Genomic DNA, 13653 nt, shown 5'->3' with positions numbered 1-13653 from the left:
ATCAAAATGTCATGTATAAATAGTCCCAAATGCCTTTGAGAAGTCTTAGTATATTATATCAGCACTATTACCTTTATCCAGTAAACCAGTAACCTCATCAAAAAAAGATAAGTTGATTTGACAGGATCTATTTTCCATAAACCCATGTTGATTGGCATTAATTATATTGGCTTCCTTTAATTCTTTATTAATCAAGCTCCATATCAGCTGCTCCATTATCTTGGCAAGATTAGCGTCAGACTGATCGGTCATCCCATTTATCCTTTTTAAATATAGGCATAAGATTAGCTTTCTTCCAGAGTTCTGGAACTTCCTCAATATTCTTAAATTTATTGAAAAGCAACATTAATGGTCCACTATTTCCTCAACCAGCTCTTTTAAAACTCTTGGATGCAAGTTATCCAGACTCACTGATTTTAACATCTAATTTTAGTAGCTATTGTTTAACATCCTCCTGAGTTATTATTGGACTGGAAAGAGTGTGTCACAGACCCAGACCAGTTTGGTGCAGGATTCTGGTAGAAGGCAAATATACTGGCCACTGGATGAATAGTTTTCTATTCCCTGAGTGACCAGAGCAGGGGCTGCCCTAGAGCAATCAGGAACCTGCTAAAACCAATTAAGACAAGCAAGCTAATTAAGACACCTGGAGCCAATTAAGAACTTACTGGAAACAATTATGGCAGGCAGGCTAATCAGGACACCTGGTTTAAAAAAGGACCTCCCATCAGTTAGTAGGGGTGTGCAGGGAGTGAGAAGGAACGCTGCTGGAGGACTCAGGAATAAAAGTGTTATCAGGCTTCAGGAGGAATGTCCTGTGGTAATGAAAAAGAAGGTGCTGGGAGGAGGCCATGTGGAAGTAGTCCAGGGAGTTGTAGCTGCCATGCAGCTGATACAGGAGATGTTGTTGACAGCTGCTATCCACAGGGCCCTGGGCTGGAACCTGGTGTAGAGGGCAGACATGGGTTCCCCCTATTCTCTCAACTCCCTATCTAACACAGAAGGAGTTGACCTGGTCTGTGAGACACACCAGAAGGGAAGGTCTAAATTTGGAAAGAGATCTGGCCTGTCCCTGACCCACTAGGTGGGACAATAGAGACTGTGGAGATTGTTCTCCATTTCCCCCATGCTGGCCAGTGATGAGGTTAGCTGAGGGAATGGCAGGTTTGAGCCTCTAGAGCAGGGGTAGACAACCTATGGCACGTGTGCCGAAGGCAGCACGCAAGCTGATTTTCAGTGGCACTCACTCTGCCTGGGTCCTGGCCACCCGTCTGGGGGGTCTGCATTTTAATTTAATTTTAAATGAAGCTTCTTAAACATTTTAAAAACCTTATTTACTTTACATTCAACAATAGTTTAGTTATATATTATAGACTTCTAGAAAGAGACCGTCTAAAAACATTAAAATGTATTACTGACACGTGAAACCTTAAATTAGAGTGAATAAATGAAGACTCGGCACAGCACTTCTGAAAGGTTGCCAACCCCTGCTCTAGCAAAAGCAGGCAAACAGATGTATGCTGTGACTCTCTGAGGTGAGCAAATCTGCCAGAAAGCACAGGACCCACCAAGGAAGAGGAGGAACTTCGTCACAAGTGTCATTATCATATGATACATTACATCACCTGTTTTTCTTCTGAAATACAGAACAAAAATATTTATTAAACAATTTTGCCATTTCTGATCATTCTACCATTTCCAGCCAGTAATCTATCAAAATCATTGTTAGGATTCTTTTTGTTCCTAATATACTTAAAAACCTCCTCCTTATTGTCCTTACCTCTGCTGGCTATAGATTTTTCCTTGTGTTCCTTCACTTCCCATATCAATTTTCTACAGTTCCTGGCTTCTGATTTACATTCATTACTATCTACTTCCCCTTTATTCCATTTTATATATTTTATATATCATATATATTTCTCTACATTAGGCCAGTTTTTGAACAAGTAGGGCCTTCTTTCTTGATTGTGGGATTGTGGCTTTTTGAGCATCACGTAAAGTGTTCTTAAACATTTCCCAATTATTATTCACATTTTCCTGTTCAAATTCTTCCTTCCAGTTGTTTTGGTTCATAATTGCTTTGAATGTTGTGAAATTTTCCCATTTAAAGCAGCAAGTATATATATATTACTAGTTAGAACTTCGCTCTGTTTGCACTTTACACACGTGAACAAGTTGTGGTCATTTATACCTAAGCTACCATTGATTTTCAGTTCTGTAATCAGTTCCTCTTTATCTGCTAAGATAAGGTCTAAGACAGAATTCCCCAATGTTGGATGCAACACTTTTTGAATTAGGAAATTATCTTCTAAAATATTTTAAAATTCCAAGAATGTTTTAGTACTGACAGTATATGTCACTCAAAATTAAGTTCCCAATGATCATGCAGCTTCTCCCACCCCTGCCTCTCCAGCACATTATAGAGAGGTGCTTAAGAAGCCAGTCATCCTGTTCCCTATTGTGATTTGGTAATCTATAGCACCAATTAATACCTCATCTTGTGCTTTATCTATTAGGACATTGATCCATAAGATCATTTTCTTCCAAGTTGTCAGTGACGCAGAAACAGTTAATGCCATTTTAGACACAGAATGACACTCCCTCACCCCTTTTTCCCACTTAATCCTTCCCATATGTTTTAACCATTGATTTTAACATTCCAGTCATGTAACTCATCCTACCATGTTTCAGTAATACCAACTAGATCGAATTTATGCTTACAAATGAGCAATTGCAATTCCTCTTGTTTGTTAACAAGGCTCTTAGCATTAGTGTATAGGCAATTAAAGAATTTCTTCTCTTCATGTCCTTTGGTTCCTTGTTTAATTTTGTTCTCAACATCTCGATTTTGGCGCTGAATGCTTATTTCTTCTCTCTTTTTACCCTCCCCTTTCGTTATTACTTTAACATCTCCTGACTATGCTAGCCAGCATGTCCCCAAGATTGATCTCCCTTCTACTGAAATGGAGACCTTTACAGCCCCTCACCCCACTGAAGGAGAACCAGTGTTCCACAAAACCAAAACCCTCAAACACACACCACTTAATTAATGAATGGTTCACTTTCAGAATCTTCTGCCTTCTGTCTTCCTTTGCTCATGGGACAGGAAGGATCTCTGAGAAGATCCATTGGACACACTTCTTCTTCAGCATGCTTCTGAGTTCCTTGAAGTCATCTATTGTCTGAGAGAGATCCTGCAGTACAGTATCATTAAAGCTGATATGAACCATCAGCAGTGAATCCTTGCCCATTGACTTCAGAAGCTTATCCAATCTTAGAGTGATGTCTTGTGTCTTAGCTCTGGGAAGACAGCACACCATCCAGTTGTCTACCTGTCTCTTGCACAATCAAAGAAATCATAGAAATGAAGGGCTGGAAAGGACCTTGAGAGGTTGTCTAGTCTAGTCCCTTGTGTTGAGGCACGACCAAGTAAACCTAGACCATCCCTGACATGCGTTTGTCTAAACTGTTCTTAAAACCTCCAGTGATGGGAATAACACAACCTCTCTTGGAAGCCTATTCCAGTGTTTACCTATCCTTAGAGTTAGAAAGTTTTCCTAATCTCTAATTTAAATGTCACTTGCTGAATGTTCTTCATAGTTTAGAATCCCAGCAAGGATCATCAGTAGGGGTCCTCAGAGACCCAGCCTACATAGCTCATGAAGCCGTACACCTGTCACTTTGACAGCAGCAAGGAGTGCTTCAACAACAGGCTCAGCGGGTGCACAATGGTACTTGAATGTGCCTTTGGCCATTTGAAAGGCCACTGGCACTGTCTACTCATAAGTTAAGGCCTCAGTGAAAAAATATCCCCATGGTCATAGTTGTCTGCTGTACACTTCATAATGTCTGCTAAGCAAAGAGGGAGACATTTCCGGTGGAGGTGGAATGGCTGTCTGCTGACTTTGAGCAGCAGATACCAGGGCTATACGAAGAGCTGAACAGGGAACTACACAGCTCAGAGAGGCTTTGAAAGGCCATTTTAACAATGAGACACAGTAATGTGTGTTGCTATAGTGCGCTGTACCCAGCATTGTTTTTTTTTTTTTTTCCCCACCATGGTATGAGCCTTGTAATGAGTGCTCTGTGTGTAGTAATATAACACTGCAACTGCCCCCATTGCTATTATCTGTGGATGATGTCAGCCTCAGCCAGCATATGTTGTGAACTAATAAAGATGAATTAAGTTTCCATAAATAGACTTTTATTCCAAACCTGTGAAAACAGACATATTTATAACTGAATAAAACTTTATAAATACAGGGAAAAGAACCTCTGAAAGGGAAAGAACAGTCATTTCCATTTCACAAACACACATACACCAACTGTGTCTCTCACAGGTCAGTGTATTTGCAGCTGTGATTGTCTGTACTCTTCCCCAGGGTGGAGTGGTAGGGGTACTGCACTGGCCCCGGATGCCACGTAGTAAAGGAAGGGATGTGTAGGGATGCCCCGGAATACAGTTCTCTGTGGGCTGCATGGGGAGGTGAGAACAGATCTGTTAAGCCTGAAGGTCAGTCAGAGACTGCAGCATGTCTGTTTGCTCCCTGAGAAGTGCTATCATCTCTTGCTGCCTGTTTTTCCTGTCCTCACTATCCCTGTCCATTGTGTCCTTGAGTGTCATCCTCCAAGCCCTCTACTCAGTATCCAACGCACCGAGGCTCACAGGATCTCCTGGAACATGTCTTCTCTTGTCTTTGTCCTTTTCTGGCTGAGCCACTCTTCTGGTGTGGATGGAGAGACCCTCAAGGCCACTTTTGCAGCTGTGAAAGAAACAGTGGACAGAAGAACTATTGTGAGTGCATTCACTCTGCTTGATCACACAAGTTACAAGCACTACATTCTCACTTCTGCTTGGAATTCAGAGAGCATGGCGGCATTCCCAGCCATAGTAACAACAGCCAGGGGATGAGGGGGCGAGCTGGCAGAATACATGGGGGGAACTCACAGGCATGAGTATGTGCAGATAGGGCAATTGAACTGAATACTGGCACTGTTTTCCACAGGCAGTGGTGATGTTAGCTGACATCTCACTCCTGAGGGTAACGGAGGCTGAAAAGGAACAGCTCCTCCACACATGCAGCTGGAGACCGAGTCTGTATGGTGCTAGCCTGTGTTCTGCAGTGGTGCCTGTTGAAGTAATTCCTAAGTAGTGTGGGAAAATGTCCTACTGCAGTGAAAGAAATAAGGCAGCCCTCCCCAGAAACTATCAGCAGAGATTGCAGACTACCTCCAGGAAAGCTTCCTCAAGATCTCTATGGAGGATTCACGGGACATCCCAGTGTACATAAACAAACCATTCTGCAGGGCTCCCTCTGCCTAACTGTTGAGAAGCAGACAGCAACTCTACCTCTACTGGTTATTCACTACCTCTTGCAGCGTGACTAAAAAAAGAATAAATGAACAGATGTGTCCCTGCAATGTCAAAGCAAACCACATACTTACCAGAGGTTCCTTCCCCTGGATCAGTCTTGCCAGCGCTGGACTTCTGGGACTCGCTCAGCTGCTCAGGAGTCAAAAGGGGTCCTGGATCACAGCATTACTGGATCCCCTCATTGCTTGCCCCCCATTCTCCTTCTCTTGTTCCTTGTTCAACACCTGGTTCTCAGGGTTCACTGTGGTGGCCTGTGACTCCAGCTCCTCCGAAGTATCCATGGGACCCTGGAGGGTGGGGGGTGGGGGTTTGCCCCTGAGAATGACATGCAGCTCCTTGGAGAAGTAGCATGTCTGCAGCTCTGCACCAGAGTGGCCATTTGCCTCTTTTGCCTTCTGGTATGCCTGCCACAGCTCCTTGACTTTCACACAGCACTGATGCGTGTTCCTCTTGTAGCCCTTCTCCCACCTGATCTGAGTGATCTGCTTGTAGATGACAAAGTATCTACACCTGAATCAGAGCTGTGTCTGCACAGCCTCTTCTCCCCACAGACCCAGGAGATCCATCACCTCCTGTGTACGCCAGGCAGGAGCGTGTTTGCTGTGTGGAGCCAGCATAGTCAGCTGGGCAGTTGTAGGGTGACCAGATGTCCTGATTTTATAGGGACAGTCCCGATTTATGGGTCTTTTTTCTTATATAGGCTCCTATTACCCCCCTACCCTGTCCCAATTTTTCACATTTGTTGTCTGGTCACCCTAGGCAGTTGCTATGTGAGCTCTTCACACCAAGCAAAAGGAAATAGAATTTCAAAAATTTGTAGGCCTTTAAAAGGGGAGGGGCATGTGCCTGTGTACCTGGCCACTGGGCAGCAGAGTTCAAAACGCTGACCAGAGTGGTCATGGTGCGGCATTGTGGGAAACCTAGTGAAAACCACTAATCTCGACGTAAGTAACGCAGTGTCTGCACTGACACTGTTGCCCAACTATGTTGACCTATGTGCTATGCCTCTCATTGAGGTGGAGTTATTAAGTCGGCATAACGGACGAGTTACATCGGTGGGAGCGACATTGTACTGTAGATGCTTACACAGGTTGATGTAAGCTGCCTTGTATCAACCTAACTCTATAGAGTAGAGCTGGCATGAGTTTCTCTGTCTCTTCCCACCTCTCTCTCTCTTTGTCAGCTTCTGATTCGCTGCCTCTCTGAGTTTCTCTTCCTGCTGTCTCGCTTTCTCTTCTTCTCTCCCCAAATCTCATCAGTGGCCCCTCCCTTGTGATGGGGAGGGATAGCTCAGTGGTGTGAGTATTAGACTGTTAACCCAGGACTGTGAGTTCAATCCTTGAGGGGAGCATTTAGGGATCTGGGGCAAAAATCTGTCTGGGGATTAGTCCTGCTTTGAGCAGGGGGTGGGACTAGATGACTTTCAACCCTGACATTCTATACTTCTCCACCTCCCCAGGTAGGGTACAAACATGGCCTCTCTTCCACCTGCGGGGTGTTGTTTCATCCAGTCCTAAGGGGATCATTTTGCTCTTTCCACTTCAGTACTTCGCTCTTTGTGTGTGTTAATCTTTGATTGTTTTTCATTCCCAGGCTTTTATCATTTCTGCTTCAAAGTCAAAGATATGGGGTTTTGTAGAATAACAAAGGATATTTTCCTCCTCCTAGACGTAGATAAGGGGTGTCCGGGATCCGGGAGAAGATTGGTTGCTAATTACACAGAACCTGGAAAGAGGGGACAGAAGGGAGACCAAAGAATAATGAGGTTTCAGTGAGTAAAGGTGAATGCAAAGGATTCTGGGTAGAAATCAGTGCCATGTAATATTTAGATAGGAAATGGCCAGATAAGACTGAATAATTGCAAAAAAGCATCCTGGAGACTCCCTGAAGGCAGGCCACTATGTAGTGGAGAGATAGCAGGCTGCCTAATAGAAACCAAGGCTGGGGCTTCCATTCCAACAGCTCACACCTCCCCATGATGGCCACTTCCAAAAGGGTAGGGAAAAATTGTGTCAGTACAAGTGACGGGAGGCCACACCCTAGACATCTATCCCTTTACCAGAGTGAAACAGCCATAGTCTATATTGACTTCTGGGCTTGGTTATAAGCCTGTCTGTTAACTCAGGCATCTGCTAAGGAAGATGGGAGGAAGGTAAGATTGAGGACTGCTGAATATTAGGGGAGTGTTAGTCAAATGGCAGCTATTGTAGCCAAGGTGTGGTTAATTAATTGATCTTTTTTAATTGTAAATCCATCACATCTATATAATGGGTACATGTCCTATACATTGGAAAATAAATATATATATTATTACACTCTAGTGTGAGAGAGTGACACTGCTTTACAATGGATAGAATCAGAACTGCTCACCTATGTCTCAGAGGCCCTGTACTTCTTACAACTAATGATGATTCTCCTTTAGCTCCAGTGATCACTTATAGGAGGAAGATCTGCTGCTGCTGCAAAGTTCTGAGTGGCCATGAATTGCAGCACAATGACAAGCTGTAAAAACATCATGAGACAAGAGTCATGTGACCTGTTATTGTATCCTTTTGTGTTAAAAGGAAGAATGAAGAGCATTCTCTGGGTATGTCTACACTGCAATGTAAGCTGGACTCAGACTCAGCCTCCAGCCTAACACTCCTTCTGTCTATTCACGTGACACTAACACAGGGCTCGGACCCAGGGCCCCAGAAGCCTGCGGGGCTGCAGGGTCTGAGCACAAGTCAAGTCTTAACCGAGGGTTCAAGCTCTATTGCTTTGCAGTGCAGAATAGCCTCGCTTGACCTAGACCTAGGAGTCCACCAAAAAGTATCCCACAATCCCGTGGGCCAACTTCCTTTGTCCTCTCTATCCCAAGAATCTTGAATCTACTCTATTGAAAACAGAAGCAACCACCCGTGGTGTACTGCAGCAACTCAGTTAGTTAGCATTAACCCTTCCATTGTCTTCTGACCACCGAGCTGCAAACACACCATCAGAGAGCTTTCAGTGTTTGCAATGATGACTGAACAGAACAAGCCTTTTGCAAAGCATACTGCTTTGTGGTCATGGGAACAAAGCCTGATTTTGGTAAATCTCTGATGCAAGGCCAGCAAAACTGTGGACTTAAGTAAGAATACCAGGAATGACTATGCATATTAGTAAATAGTGAAGAAGTTGGCAGCTTTGCAAATTTACCCAACCGGTGCCCAGTGCAAAGGAGTGGCTTAAATGGTTCAAGAGTGAGTACCAGAAACTCAAGGAACAGAAACACACCTCAGGCCAAAATCATGTGTGTTATGAGAAGTCTGGTTGCTGAGCACTGTGCTGAGGATTGAGCCAACAGTGGTGCATGATGATCTGGTCAGCCAGGATGGGGCCCCACTGTCTTCAGAATCCACCATAGGGACTGATGGGAACCTGCAGCAATCTCCAAGTGGGGACAGTGAAGTCACTCTGTTGCTGAGACCTGTTCCAGAACAGACTTTGGAGCAGGAGCAGCAGCAGCACATTCTGGGTCTGTGCTCATATGGGCTGATGCACTCCACAAGGAGCAGCCGCGGCGGAGCCTGCAGCAGATACACATGGGACTGAAGCTGTTCCTAAGCCCCAGGAAGTTTCTGGCTCCATTTTAATGTTTGTTAATACAGTAATGTGGCCAATGCAAAAGTTATGAGAACCCCAGCTAGCAGCCTGTATCTGCTAGTGGCGGATTATATGCCAGTGGTATGGCTCTTCCACCCAACCACCACCACCACATGGAGTTCAAAATGGCGACCAGGACTTGCAAACGGCAAAGAACAACTTTAAAGTATTTTTACTGGAAAGGCACAGATTTTTGCTAGGCCATTCCTATTTCTTAAAAACAATAACCTTACATTGCCATGCAAGTAAGTACGCCACTCTGTAACCATTCTACAGTCTATCGAGCTGCCTGGAAACAGTGAACTCTGTGAGTGTTTGGAGAAATGTGTTCCATTCACAAATCTAGTCCATTGTAGTCAGTGCAGTCCACTGATGACAATTTTTCCCCCCCCAAATATGACTGTGGTCTGATATTTTCTGGGGGTGGGGAGGAGGGAGGGGAAATGTGCTAGGCGTGGGGAGGAGGAAGGCTGTGAATTTCTTCATGTTTGCATGTTGTCATAACAGGCTATGCCATGTGGAATCCAACACAGCATCCTGTTGATTCCCTCAGGAATTCTGACTCAATCCTGGGTGCTGATAGCTGCTTTTCCTGAAGCAGGAACTCCGGTTACATAGTCATATTTCAGGGAAGGGTGTATTTTCCAGGGCCACCTCAGTAGCTGACCAGTCCACACCACTCATAAATTTGCTGTTCAGTTACTATACATTTTAATACTTCTGTTGCATAAACTGCAGGTTTCCCACCAATAGCTTGGAATAACACCTCCTTTGCCAATCAGGCACCGCAAGAACTGTTATGTCCTCCAAAATTGGAAATGCCTGAAATTGTAGAAAAATCTTTTGTAGCACAGCCAGCCTTCCACTCCCACCTGCCCCAAAACCAAGTTGTTTTGCAGTTTTCTAACATCAAAAAAATCAGCTTTCCATTTTTAATTCTCCATTGTGCCTGTAATTCTTTCACTAAAAGAACAAGGAGTACTTGTGACACCTTAGAGACTAAGTATCAGAGGGGTAGCCATGTTAGTCTGGATCTGTAAAAGCAGCAAAGAATCCTGTGGCACCTTATAGACTAACAGACATCTGTTAGTCTATAAGGCGCCACAAGATTCTTTGCTGCTCTTAGAGACTAACACATTTACTTGGGCATAAGCTTTCGTGGGCTAAAACCCACTTCATCAGATGCAATGAAAAATACAGTAGGAAGATGTATATATGCAGAGAACATGAAAAAATGGGTGTTCCCATACCAACTCTAACAAGACTAATCAATTAAGGTGGGCTATTATCAGCAGGAGAGAAAAAAACTTTTGTAGTGATAATCAGGGTGGCCCACTTCAAACAGTTGACAAGAAGATGTGAGTAACTGTAGGGGAAAAATTAGCATGGGGAAATAGTTTTTACTTTGTTTAATGACCTATCCACTCTGTCTTTGTTCAAGCCTAATTTAATGGTGTCCAGTTTGCAAATTAATTCCAATTCTGCAGTTTCTCATTGGAGTCTGTTTTTGAAGTTTTTTTGTTGGAGAATTGTGACTTTTAGGTCTGTAATTGAGTGTCCAGGGAGGTTGAAGTGTTCTCCTACTGGTTTTTGAATGTTATAATTCTTGACGTCTGATTTGTTTCCATTTATTCTTTTGCATAGAGACTGTCCGGTTTGGCCAATGTACATGGCAGAGAGGCATTGCTGGCCCATGATGGCATAGATCACATTGGTAGATGTGCAGGTGAACGAGCCTCTGATGGTGTGGCTGATGTGATTAGGTCATATGATGGTGTCCCTTGAATAGATATGTGGACAGAGTTGGCAACGGGCTTTGTTGCAAGGGTAGGTTCCAGTTTTTGTGGTGTGGTTGTTGGTGAGTATTTGCTTCAGGTTGGGGAGCTGTCTGTAAGCAAGGACTGGCCTGCGTCCCAAGATCTGTGAGAGTGAGGGATTGTCCTTCAGGATAGGTTGTATATCCTTGATAATGCACTGGAGAGGTTTTAGTTGGGGGCTGAAGGTGACGGCTAGCGGTGGTCTGTTACTTTCTTTGTTGGGCCTGTCCTGGAGTAGATGACTTCTGGGTATTCTTCTGGCTCTGTCAATCTGTTTCTTCACTTCAGCAGGTGGGTATTGTAGTTTTAAGAATGCTTGATAGAGATCTTGAAGGTGTTTGTCTCTGTCTGAGGGATTGGAGCAAATGAGGTTGTATCTTAGAGCTTGGCTGTAGACAATGGATTGTGTGATGTGGTCTGGATGAAAGCTGGAGGCGGTCAGTAGGTTTCCGGTATAGGGTGGTGTTTATGTGACCATCGCTTATTAGCACTTGTGAAAGTAGAATGAATTATATTGTGAAAATAGAAAGGATTAAAGAAATGCTGTCTGTACCTTTAAGTAAAACTGTTGGAACGCTGCAATCCAGGTGTCAGGAATACAGACATTCACATAGAACAATTGCACCATTTAAGGGCAATTGGTGAAGTATTAGCCTTAGATTGATAATAGTAAGGAAATAGGATATGCATGCTATGCCTCTGGTGAATTTTACTGTTTTCCTTTCTTTGTCCCTTTGTCTAATTCCTGCTCTTTTATCTGTATAAATAAGACTGTTTGGGTCTTGCATGGCCACTCACATTATCTGGGTTTTATTGGCAGAGCGCTGCGCTAATAAAACAGAGTGGTCTGACAAATTGACTCCTGACTCTAACTTTGACACACTGTAGTGTCCAGGAAGTGGATCTCTTGTGTGGACTGGTCCAGGCTGAGGTTGATGGTGGGATGGAAACTGTTGAAATCCTGGTGGAATTCCTCAAGGGCTTCTTTTCCATGGGTCCAGATGATGAAGATGTCATCAATGTAGCGCAAGTAGAGTAGGGGCGTTAGGGGACAAGAGCTGAGGATGCCTTCTAAGTGATTAACCAGAATGTGTCTAGGGAGCTTCAGCGGTCTGAAGCATCCTTCTCACAATATACTGAAGTTCAGTTTGTAAAAGTATCATTTTATGTCCTTGAAATTCCATGAGGATTTTCTTTGTGTTCCTGCAGTGAGCTATCTGAGAAAATTAACACCCTCCTCCCCCAGTCTTGTCCTGTTCCAGGCCCCTCAACCTCTGCAGGCTGCAGTACCTGTACAGCTCACCCACACTGCAGCAGAATCGTGGCTCAACAGACCTTCACGGAAGCATTTCCATGACAAACTTACAGTTGAAGTTCTGGAGAGGGCCAACAAGCAGGTATGCTACCAAAGACAGATGGGCTTACAGGTAGAGGAAAGGCATGCCATATGGCAAGAGGAAAGGCTCAGGCTGGCTGCACAGCTTGAGGGAGCTGGCATTTGCTTTGCAGATTCTGGAACAGGAAAGGTGGCTAAGGAAGGAGGACAGAGCTCAGCAGAAAGTGCAGTTTGAGTGGCTCATGTCACTAGTGACTGTGGCTCCTGCTGCATTACCCACACCACAGGCCTGAGTACCCTGCGTACTGCCCTTTGCTGCAGTCTGGAAGTAGATTGGAAGACTCTATGGCTGGTGGCACATGCAGTTGGGCCCTGTGAGTGGCTGGCAGGGCAACCTTACCCCATGCAGCCCTCCATATTGACCGCCTCCACTGTGGATGTCTCCATCTCCCTCCTACAGTGTTGCATGCATGGCAAATGGGAAAAGAAGGGAAAGAAGAACAGGTGGCCTGGGGATATGCCATGGTAGGGAATTTCTGTCTGTCTTGTACATGGTTTCACTGTTTGCACTTGTTCACGCATTTTGGGTTTTTTTTTGTTTTGTTTTGTTTCTGTAAAGATCTGTTGTTACTCATGTTTTGGCATGGTAACAGCAGCTGGCCTGCCTGGGAATGGGTGAATGTAGTACTTTTCTAATACATGTTTATACATTTTTTTATTTCATCAAGGAAGTTTATTTCTATCACAGCTTCACATCATATGAATATGATGTGTCTTCAAGATAATAAAGGTAAACATATGATCAGGGACAATTAGGAATTAGTATTCAAAGACTATTCCTCAAAATATTGGAATTCATACTTCAATCACTTTCTTTCATCAATCCATACTGTGCATAACTCCCCTTTCCTATTTCATAGATGGTCATGACATTCGTAAGCACATTGCATGGCACTAAAATCCCACCCCCCACCCTAAGCACCATATCCTCCCCACAATCAACGAGCCCTATTCCCCTTCCCTCCCCCGACACAAGCACATTCATAAAGATACTAATCACCATCTTCCATTAGACCAGTGGTTCTTAACCTTACTGCAGCCTGCACCCCTTTGGTTCTAAAAATATGTTCTCGCATCCCTTAAACCTAAAAAATGATTAGATCATGTAAGTCCAAAACATGGGAGCATAAAGCATCCCAGATTTCTGTTGCCCATGTGCGTCCAGTTGCGGAAGGTGCACTTTCTAGGTGAGTGTACCAATTCAGCAGCCCCTGCATGTCGTAAGTCCATTCAGTGAGAAGAGGCTCACCTCAGGCTTCATAAAGATTGTGGAGCACAGCAAGCCACAGTAATGCAGACAGCACTGATGACGCTGGCTGGCACCCAAAGGGGTCTGTAAACATCTCAAGTGGGATTTCAGTGTGCCAAAAGCACATTCAGCCACCATTCTGCATCTACTGAGAGTGTAATAAACTTTCTTTTGCCAGGGCCTCTGAGAT

At 44.2% G+C, this 13653-nt stretch overlaps 1 long non-coding RNA gene across 1 annotated transcript in view; it reads right to left on the bottom strand.

Moving 5' to 3' along the window:
• Nucleotides 1-4194: 4194 nt before the first annotated feature.
• Nucleotides 4195-13653, bottom strand: part of LOC127057870 (uncharacterized) — a 40110-nt gene continuing 30651 nt past the window's right edge. Inside the window, exons 2-3 of the long non-coding RNA XR_007776210.1 lie at nt 5446-7099; nt 4195-4763 (exon numbers count right to left, since the gene is read on the bottom strand). This is a non-coding gene — a long non-coding RNA (uncharacterized LOC127057870). The remainder of the gene's footprint in view (nt 4764-5445; nt 7100-13653) is intronic.

This window comes from Gopherus flavomarginatus, chromosome 1, assembly GCF_025201925.1.
Source record: "Gopherus flavomarginatus isolate rGopFla2 chromosome 1, rGopFla2.mat.asm, whole genome shotgun sequence".
Classification (NCBI taxonomy): Eukaryota; Metazoa; Chordata; order Testudines; family Testudinidae; genus Gopherus; species Gopherus flavomarginatus.
The sequence above is the reverse complement of the archived record's forward strand: the minus strand, read 5'-3'. Positions and strand labels throughout refer to the sequence as shown.